General features: G+C 36.6%; 1 protein-coding gene across 3 annotated transcripts in view; it reads left to right on the top strand.

The window, feature by feature from the left end:
- Positions 1–410: 410 nt before the first annotated feature.
- LOC106138718 (zinc finger protein Xfin) overlaps positions 411–9,611 on the top strand; it is a 32,447-nt gene continuing 23,246 nt past the window's right edge. Inside the window, exon 1 of one of the 3 annotated variants that reach the window (XM_060944502.1) lies at positions 411–487. The gene's annotated coding sequence lies outside the window, so the exon portion shown is untranslated. Of the gene's footprint in view, positions 552–9,611 lie in introns of all 3 variants that reach the window. The other 2 variants (XM_013339984.2, XM_060944501.1) reach the window with 2 other exon arrangements.

Here is a 9,611-nt window from a genome sequence, read left to right as displayed (position 1 = left end):
CACAACCGGTTGCCAGCCCGGCAGACTTTTATTTTCGATAATTTATTTACTTCTCAAAATATCTGAACCACAATCACGCATCATTCATTGCACAAAAACAACATCGAAAACATATTCGATTTACAGCATTTACACTTTGCACGTTTGTTTTGTTTTGTGTAAGTATTTAAATATTTTAAAATGCTTCGAAAATAGTTTGTTGCACTCATTAATCAACGGCCATCTTTGATTTTGTTTTTTTAATAAATTGCAAAGAGCATACTATAAAATGAGATTATTCTCGTGTCATAAAGTTCCATTTTCAAATCGTGTGCGTTTGGATTCGCAAATTCGCGCCACACCGTTATCGTACGGCGCGATTCGCGCGACGTCTGCTGTGTAACGTCAGTTTCATCCGTCAAAGTCCGGGGGCGGGCCAACAGGGACGGCCTTCGAGCGAGTTCGGCTAACTTCGTCACGTTCTCGCTCTGGCGTCCGCGTCCGCAAGGTGAGCTGAGTCACATTCGTGTTTTGGTGCTGTTTTTGATAAATTCAACCAGAAATCTACATCGGTAAGTTAATTTTGTACTTTTCATTATAGTTTATAAGAATCGTGTAAACATTTTCAGTTGTCCTATTCGAATTGCGATGAAATAGAAGAAATTTGGTCGTTTCTTTTGTTTACATTGGTGTTTGTTGTCAATTTGAAATTGGAATCATAAGGCACAATTCCTCATATAGGGAACCTCAGAAATAAAACAAGTGAATTTTTCATCATAAATAATCATTTAATAACCAACAAAAGCGTGTTATTAACTTTTCAACAAATGCAACAATCATAACCTCAAAACTTTTGACAAATGTTTTTTCCGCGGCGCGACGAATAGATGGCTCTAGTGTCGTGGGCGGAGTTTCCACTAGACGTATGTCTTTCTGTCACTTCTGATATAATTGAAGGTTAGTTCGGTATTGTCGAAAATTTTAGATAAAGCGTTGTTTATTGTTTATTTTATAACCCGCATTGTCGCAGACAGCTTCGGTTTTGCCGTAATACAAATATTTTAAATCTCGCTGTTTATTGCTTTTGATATGGGATCCAGTTGTATTAGTTATTCTATTTGTTTATTCTTACTTTATGGAATTTGTCGACTGTTATGGTGACTATCTCTGCACAGTAGAAGTTTAGAATTCTCATACTTTTTATAAAGAGTTTTGACTTTATTCTTTTACTTGGAAGCAAAACTTCGAATTTCTTAATAAGTGATTAAGTCATCAGTAAGTGATTTTTTTGCCTTTGTATTATAACCGTTTAATAAATTTTATGAAAACCTGTTAAGAAGTTTTAAGCTCTTTCGATACACACATCCGCCAAGGTTTACGATATTTTGCATTAAATGGTATTTAGAATCGATTAGGGTCAACTACAAATAAATTGATACATACTAAATTAAATTCTGAAGTTCAATCAGATAATCCTACTACTATATAAAGGCGAAAGCTTGTATGGATGTTTGTTACTCTTTCACGCAAAAACTACTGAACCGATTACCATGAAATTTGGTATGTAGGTAGCTGAAGACCCAGAATAACACATAGGCTACTTTTTATCCCAGAGTTCCCGCGGGATTGATAGGGTTTCCATGCGGACGAAGTCGCGGGCGGCCTCTAGTATACCTATAAAGGAACAACTGATTTCCCAGCAGTTTCTATACAACCAACATGGTTTCTAGTCCTAATTAACTTTTTCAACAATTCCTTTTTGGTTTGAACATATAATAATAACGAGAACCGTCCTCCTTTGCCATAACATTCCAAACAGGACATTTGGCAGTTGGTATCCCTTTAGAACACAGGGTGTTGGGAACTCACATATTTTTACCAAGTCCAACAGCGCTTCCTCATCGTCAGCTTCGCAAGTACTGTTGATCCACTGCGTCTTACTGTACCGTCAGCAGATATGAGCATAAACATCTGAAAATCTTAAACTGTGTGTTTGAATTTATGTTCTTGTGGATTTTGTTCAATCAATAATTTGAATACCAATATAGTATCTTCTACTTCTTTATGGGCGAAAACTAAAAATCAGGTTTTCTGATCTCAGGCTCAGTAAAACCGCTAAGTTAGCCTTTTTGCCTTGCTATAGCACACCAATGATATTCTAATTTATACTTAGGTACATTGTATTTGGTGTGTATAGCAATTTAAATGAATTCATTACCTAATTATCAGAATAGGGTATTGGAATCAATGATAGGATTCCTAAAAACTTTTTGAGTAGGTCATGTTAATTTATCGGTCCCCAAAAACATTCAGTTGGTCCTCTTTTTCCCGACTTCGTACGGAACTTGTTATGTATGGAATCGATAGTGATGCATATATAAATTATACTTCTTTATAATTCGGATGACATGAATTATTATTAATTTCAACAGCTTTATTAAATGTTTCAGAGCCAGTTATTTTCTTGTAGTTGTTATCTCTTCAATCATCTTACCTAAGACCTTTATGATTTTTGATTCAAATTCATTAGATTGCTTTACTTCTTTATATAACTGCTGCTTATCTCACGTTCGTAATTCCCTAACTCCCTTAGGAGTTTTAGAACTTGTGATTTTTGTCTTTGCTCTAATTTGTAAAAAGCATTAGTGAAACGATACTTGTAACAAATTTATGCAGTCACATAATCGTATCGGCTGAGTTCTTTCGAAGTTTGATAAACCAAACCTTCACCTGCCCCAGTCAAGGTGAAATACGTGATATCTGCATTTATAACGTCACATCGAACGCGACAGATTCTCAAAATTTAAAAATATACAAAAAAAAAAAGTCGGTGCCTTGCGGACGCTCCAAGGCGTCGCTGGGGGCCGACTCGTGACAGATTTATAGCGTGCGTGGCTGTTACTCGTACGCACCGCACCACCCCGCGCCCCCCGCGTCACCCCTGTCCCCGTCTCACGAAAATTAAAACGTTCCATTTTCGAAATTCTTTTAAATCCCACACGATTGAATTAATTTTATTTATTGCAAGCACATCTGAGTTTTGTTGTTGTCTGTACTCATTGATTTGCGTTTGCGGTTGTTCAATAATCAATATTGTCCCAGTTTTGTTTATTGTGAATTGAACTCCGTTTTCTTTTGTTTGCCAAATTTCCATTTACATTTATTATAAACAAAATTTACCCTTTTAATAAAAAACCTTAGAAGTCTATACTGTCGTCCACCTTTAGCAAATTGTAATGATAATGCGATTTAGATAATACTTATCAATAAGTGATTTTCAAAGTTCAATTTGGACTTATTTATATCATAACATTTACTAGCAAAAATTCAACTTGGAACTTTTTTACTAAAACGCAGTTCTATATCAGTTAAATACCTGACCGACTGACCGGATTGTTTTACACCATACAATTGCATAATTACATCACATAATAGAATTTCCAAAAATGTTTATTCATCTGTACCTTCGGATGGCGGAGACACAACAAAAGCACTGGAAATTACATACATTCACGTCTATATCCCTTGCGGGTAGACAGAGCCAACAGTCTTGATAAGACTTCAGCTGTATGACTTTACGATAGGAATTAGTGCGCTAATTATTGTAACGGCGATTGAAGTCAGTCAAGCACCTAACGATAAATTCATTGTTGAATCAAAACAACATAACATTTTTATACTTTCATACTGCGCAGTGTCATCAGCTGATCCAAGTAAGTAACTTAGTACAAAGCCAAAGAAATGCACCCTTGAATACGCGTTGAGCGATGACACGAGGAGGGTTAAAGTCCCTCTACTTCAGAAAAGAATACACCTTCACCGTGCGAGTGAGAGCAAAAACCATAGACCTACAAAATTAACAAAGACTACCTACCATCACAGAATCTGATATTATAATAATATTCCCGAAAAACATTTAAAGATTTATTACGCCGCCGCGATCTGGAAACAATGAGAATTTCTCTGTGTGGAGTAGGTAGAAGATAAAAAAAAACCGGTAAAATTTATGAGTAGTCACAGACAATGAGTGTAATGCATCACTCGTCATAAAGGACAGATTATGTCTGTCTGTTGCGACAGATTTATGAGTGAATTGCATAATAGTTGGTGCAAGCGGGCAAAAACGCAGTCCGTTATTTGGAACAAATGTTTAGCTTGTATCGAGCATCTCGTTTCGTAGTGTATGAATTTACACCGCAGACTTAAGATGTGTGTCTTATACCAAGTTTTGGGAATAGTGTTTATTTTTTCGTAACTGCCGTGCCGTGTGGTTCTCAGCATTAATAGAAAAATAGGACCACTCGTTTCCATGGATGTCGTGAAAGGCATCTGAGGGCTTATATACTTGAAATTCCTCTTTTAGGCGATGGGCTAGCAACCTGTCACTATTTAAGTCTCAATTCTATCATTGGGCTAGGCAGCTGAACGTGGCCTTTCAGTCTTTTGATGACTGTTGGCTCCGTCTACCCCGGAAGGGATATAGACGTGATTATGTTATGTTTTTACGTAACTGCCTGATCGGAAGCGTATATAACGCATACTTAAGTAATGATCAAGCACTCACCTCGCAAGCTTCTAATTTATTTGGTCCAATCTACTTCGAACAAAAACAAACGCGGCCATTTTAGCGAACAAAGCTATAGCTACCGAGCTAATTAATAATAAATCAAACGTCCCGAATAATCCGCGCTCCGGGACAAATGTTTCCGGTCGGGACGTTTTTATTTATTTTATTATTTTTATTTACGGTTAAAAAATTTATGGTCTCACGGACCGCCTTCGGAGAGATTTAGCGTGTCATAGACTTGCTGAAACTCGATCCACTTGAATTATGTGGGCTTTAATAGCCCGTGGACTGGGTGCCACCCTAACACATTTTTGATTTAAATTCTTTATTGAATTTGATTATTTTCCGGAAATTTTTGCATTTGATGCGGTCGCCGGCGCTGTAAATCAGCTTCTTTATAATAGCTTTGGTGTTATTTCGATTTGTTTTTGTATGTTTGCATTGCACGCTTAAGACTTGTGTGAATTACACGTATAATGTATGTGTAATTCACATTCTATACACCTCTTCTTTCCGGAGGGGTAGGCAGAGACTAAATCTAACCACTTGCCACGATCCCTACATACTTTTTACGCTTCGTTCAGAGACAATAGACATACTTCGTTCTTACGCTTCGGGTAAACAGAGCCAACAGTCTTGAAAAGACTCAATGGCCACGATCAGCTATTTGGCTTAATGATAGAATTGAGATTCAAATAGTGACAGGTTGCTAGCCCATCGCCTAAAAGAAGAATCCCAAGTTTGTAAGCCTATCCCTCAGGCGCCTTTTACGACATCCATGGGAAAGAGATGGATTGGTCCTATTCTTTTTTGTATTGGTGCCGGGAACCACACGGCTTTTTTTAAAAGTAATATTTAAATTCAATAACATTATTGATATCTCAAGACATATTTATAAGTATAATGCAATGCGACCGTTAGCAATACCCATCACTTTCAATACCTTCCTGTTTAGTGCGAAACGATTCCAACACACTGTTAATAACGCGCAGAACTATCTAGAACAATTGATCAGAGGCCACCTAGCGGACGAACGCGCAAACAATCCGACAATAACTTGTATTACAACTTACATACAAATTTAGTTATCCACCCACTCGCCCGATTATTTATAATAAACCCTTTTTTTAACATTTTGTTTTCGATTCAACATAAATAAGATATGTTATTTAAAGCTAATATATCACTTGACAGGTGGTAGGCAGGTCTGTTTGTGTCTTCAAAGTAATTTATACTTAATTTAATCGGATTTAAAGGTTGAAATCGTTTGATGTGCTTTATCCTACCGTTTGATTCCAGGCAACTCATAAGATTTACACATATATCAATGTAAGGTTTTGTGTGGATGCTGTGAGAGATTTTAATCAAAGTCCGAAAGGTTCGCTGCGTTGCCTCGCCGGGAATCGAACCCGTATCATGCACAGGTCGGCAATTAACTTTAAACGATTAATTAAGAAGATCTGTTCTTGAATCGATTGCCCAATCGATTCTCTGGTTGATACGTGCGTTATCGTTAGTGTAATTGTAACTTCAATAATGTTTTTAATTGAAGTTAATATTAAATTTTAGCTCGACTATTTTGATTTCGACTTCGACTAATTTGAACTTTATAAAAAAAGAATTTTCATGAAATAATGTATCAAATGAATGAATGAATTAATTAAATCAAGTGTTTAAATCGGACAAATGTCCGAAATTCTGGAAATAATTGGATTTATTATGGACACATATTTAAATTGACCAAGTAGGTATTAATTTTATTTATTTACAATTTATAGTATTATGTATTGTATGTATATGTATGTGTATGTGTATATGTATATGTATATGTATATGTATATGTATATGTATATGTATATGTATATGTATATGTATATGTATATGTATATGTATATGTATATGTATATGTATATGTATATGTATATGTATATGTATATGTATATGTATATGTATATGTATATGTATATGTATATGTATATGTATATGTATATGTATATGTATATGTATGTATATAGTATTACGAAAACAACAACACGATTCAAACTGAATTTTTATAAATTCTATAATTCTTTGATAGGGCTTTATTAATCCACTCTGTATTAAGCACTTAACTTAGCCAAGGACATAATGAGAAAATAAATTATTTTAAATGGCCGATGTTGTCCGCTTAATAATTATTATTGAATTATTTTGTCTCGCCAATGAAGTTTCTATATTATGACATGACTTATTTCATATTGATTTAAAATTATTATTCATGAGATGCACACTTAAAGGTAAAATACCGTTGAACAATTATTGGAAAATGAATAACTTGATTTCAATTATAAAAGTGAAATATAACGTCTATATTACAGCGCCGATTTATCTGTTTAGTTTCAAAGTGGCGGTATAGGAAATTAATTTTCACTCGAAGCGGTACAACTAACGCCATCTGTTATGCGGATAACGAACTGAGCAGTCGTTCGCTATGGCTACAGAAACAGCGGGAGTTCGGATCAACGTTCTGTTCAGAATTTTTGATTTATGGAAGTCGTTCGAATTTTGAAAAGGGAACAATGTTGGGATGGTCCATGAGGAGTTCAGTTCGGGTTGAGTATCGTTGCGTCGGCGGTGGCGCGGACGCGGCGGCGGCGTCGAGTGCTAATCGATGCGCGCCACTGCGCTGTCTTCTGACGGCGGCCATTACGCACCTTTATGGCCACCCGGGCCTCGCCCCCCGCGCCCCGCTCTAAGGCGGCACATGACGAATCAATATGCCGCCAACCGACTCAACACTTATTTATTTGACACGATTTATTAGCCGAATGCCTGTAAACTTTTATGCGCCCTCTGTTCCCGTCCCCCCTCCGACCGGGATGCTTTATGATGGACACGGCCGTGATAAAATTCTATGTTCCCGCTACGTTTATTGGGAATCGGAACAGATGTCTGGAAAATTTGAGGTTACCATGCGAAATTATTTTCAGGCGGCGGCTGCGCGCCTCACCTTAAAAAGTAGCCGTTACCTATTGCAATAACAATTTCTTTTTGCACATTCCGCTTCATTAATTACCGTTTTATTTTTCAAGTCTTGCAATTAGCATTTGTTAGGTTTTTTGCCACCGCTCGGCGGTCTCTCCGACCGCCAAGTAGACACAAAATGTCGCAGGAAATGTGTAATTTTTTCACAAATATTGCGGAAGGAAGGCGACGGCTTCCTCTGTTTAGATGGTTTTTATGTTAATCGCTGAGATTTGCTGGGCTTTCTTTTAGCACGACAATTATTCACTACGAACTGCGTAAGAAATTAGCGAGGTGGTCGTGGACGCAATTTACGAGAAGGAAAAGTTCTGCAGTGAAAGATGATGTACTCAGTTTCACTCTTATGGTGCATTAAAGAGAGAATTGAAAAGGAATTGAGATAGTTTGGACATGTCAAGGGAATGCATGATAGCGTACTAGCAAAGGGTTATAAGGAAGAACTGACTGCAAGAATGAGACAGGGCCGCTTTGTCGAACTTCGGATGTTTTGTAAAAAGGAGATGATAGCAGTATCTGTAATCGTCGAGACTGTATGAACAAATTTATGTAATGAATGTAATACAAGTATAAGCCGCGGAAAGTTACAAATACCTAGGTAGTCGATTTTCCTTTATTTTTATTTATTGGCATCAACAGCAATTGAAATACTTATTACAATTAAAATGATGTTTTTTATCAGATTAAAGTTATTACTTAACTTTAAACTGATAAAAAACATCAAAAGTAAAAATTAAGGTATAAGAAAATAACCCATCATTCATAGTGTAAGTTTCTGTATGTATATGTGTGGTAAGTAGGTACGTACCTATATGAGTCAGTATTTGAAAAAACAACAAAAAAATCACCTTTCGATGTGATAATTGTAATATTATAATTATTAATTACACAAAACGGTAATTTTTTTCTTATCGCCAATAACCACACAAATAGCTAATTAATAAGGGCTTTGGGCAGACTTATAAACATAAGGCATGCGAGTATACCATCATGATATTCTTAGCTAATACCTGACATTATTTTTATGGTCACAGACGCCAACGAACAGTGATCGTGTGATGAAGACCCCAGACCTACCGCCACGAAGACCTTTGGAATTTTAATTTTATTTCCATTACTTTAAAAGACTTGATGATTTGTGTGAATTAGTACGAGTTACAAGCGATAAAGTAATTCATAATAATGGCGTCTTAGGTGATTAACATTTTTGCACATAGATATCGATCGGTATGATCTATTATCTATGACGGCCTCGGTAGCGCAGCTGTACTGTAGTGCGCTTGTCTGTGACACCGGAGGTCCCAGATTCGAAACCCGGCCAGGGCATGATGAGAAACGGACTGGGTCTTGGATGTTTATCAATAAATGTATTTTTTATTAAAATATAGTATCGTTGAGTTGGTATCTCGTAACACAAGTTACGAACTTACTTCGAGGCTAACTCAATCTGTGTAACTCAGCTGTATGGGTTTATGATGGGATTGAGATTCAAAAAGAGACAAATTGCTAGCAAATTGCCAGCAAGAAGAATCCCCAAAATTTATATACACGGGAAATATATGGAGTGGTTCTATTCCTAAGTGCCGTTAACCACACGGCACTACGCATACTCGAATCTGTGAAAAAGTTGTTTGCATCAACCACTTTTTTGCTGACACTACATAACATACGTAGGTGCGTAACCTAACAATTTTATACTCGCGTACTCAACACAGTTATTACGCTGTAGTTTGAAGAATAAGTCTGCCAGTGAAATGACCAGGTTGGGCGACAAACATACGATGACAATGACACGCCGTGGCACTGATGATTACTGTACTTGGCAACGATACAAATCGTCAACTTGTCACTACTAAAATAGGTTATGTTTTGTCATAGAATAGGTACTACGTACAGAACTGACACTGATATCCCACTTCTGACCCCACATATTCGATACCTCATCTATACTAATATTAAAATGCTGAAGAGTTTGTTTGTTTGTTTGAATGTGCTTATCTCAGGAACTACTGGTCCGAATTGAAATTCTTTTTGCATAGAATAG

This window comes from Amyelois transitella, chromosome 5 (assembly GCF_032362555.1).
Source record: "Amyelois transitella isolate CPQ chromosome 5, ilAmyTran1.1, whole genome shotgun sequence".
NCBI lineage: Eukaryota > Metazoa > Arthropoda > Insecta > Lepidoptera > Pyralidae > Amyelois > Amyelois transitella.
The sequence above is the reverse complement of the archived record's forward strand: the minus strand, read 5'-3'. Positions and strand labels throughout refer to the sequence as shown.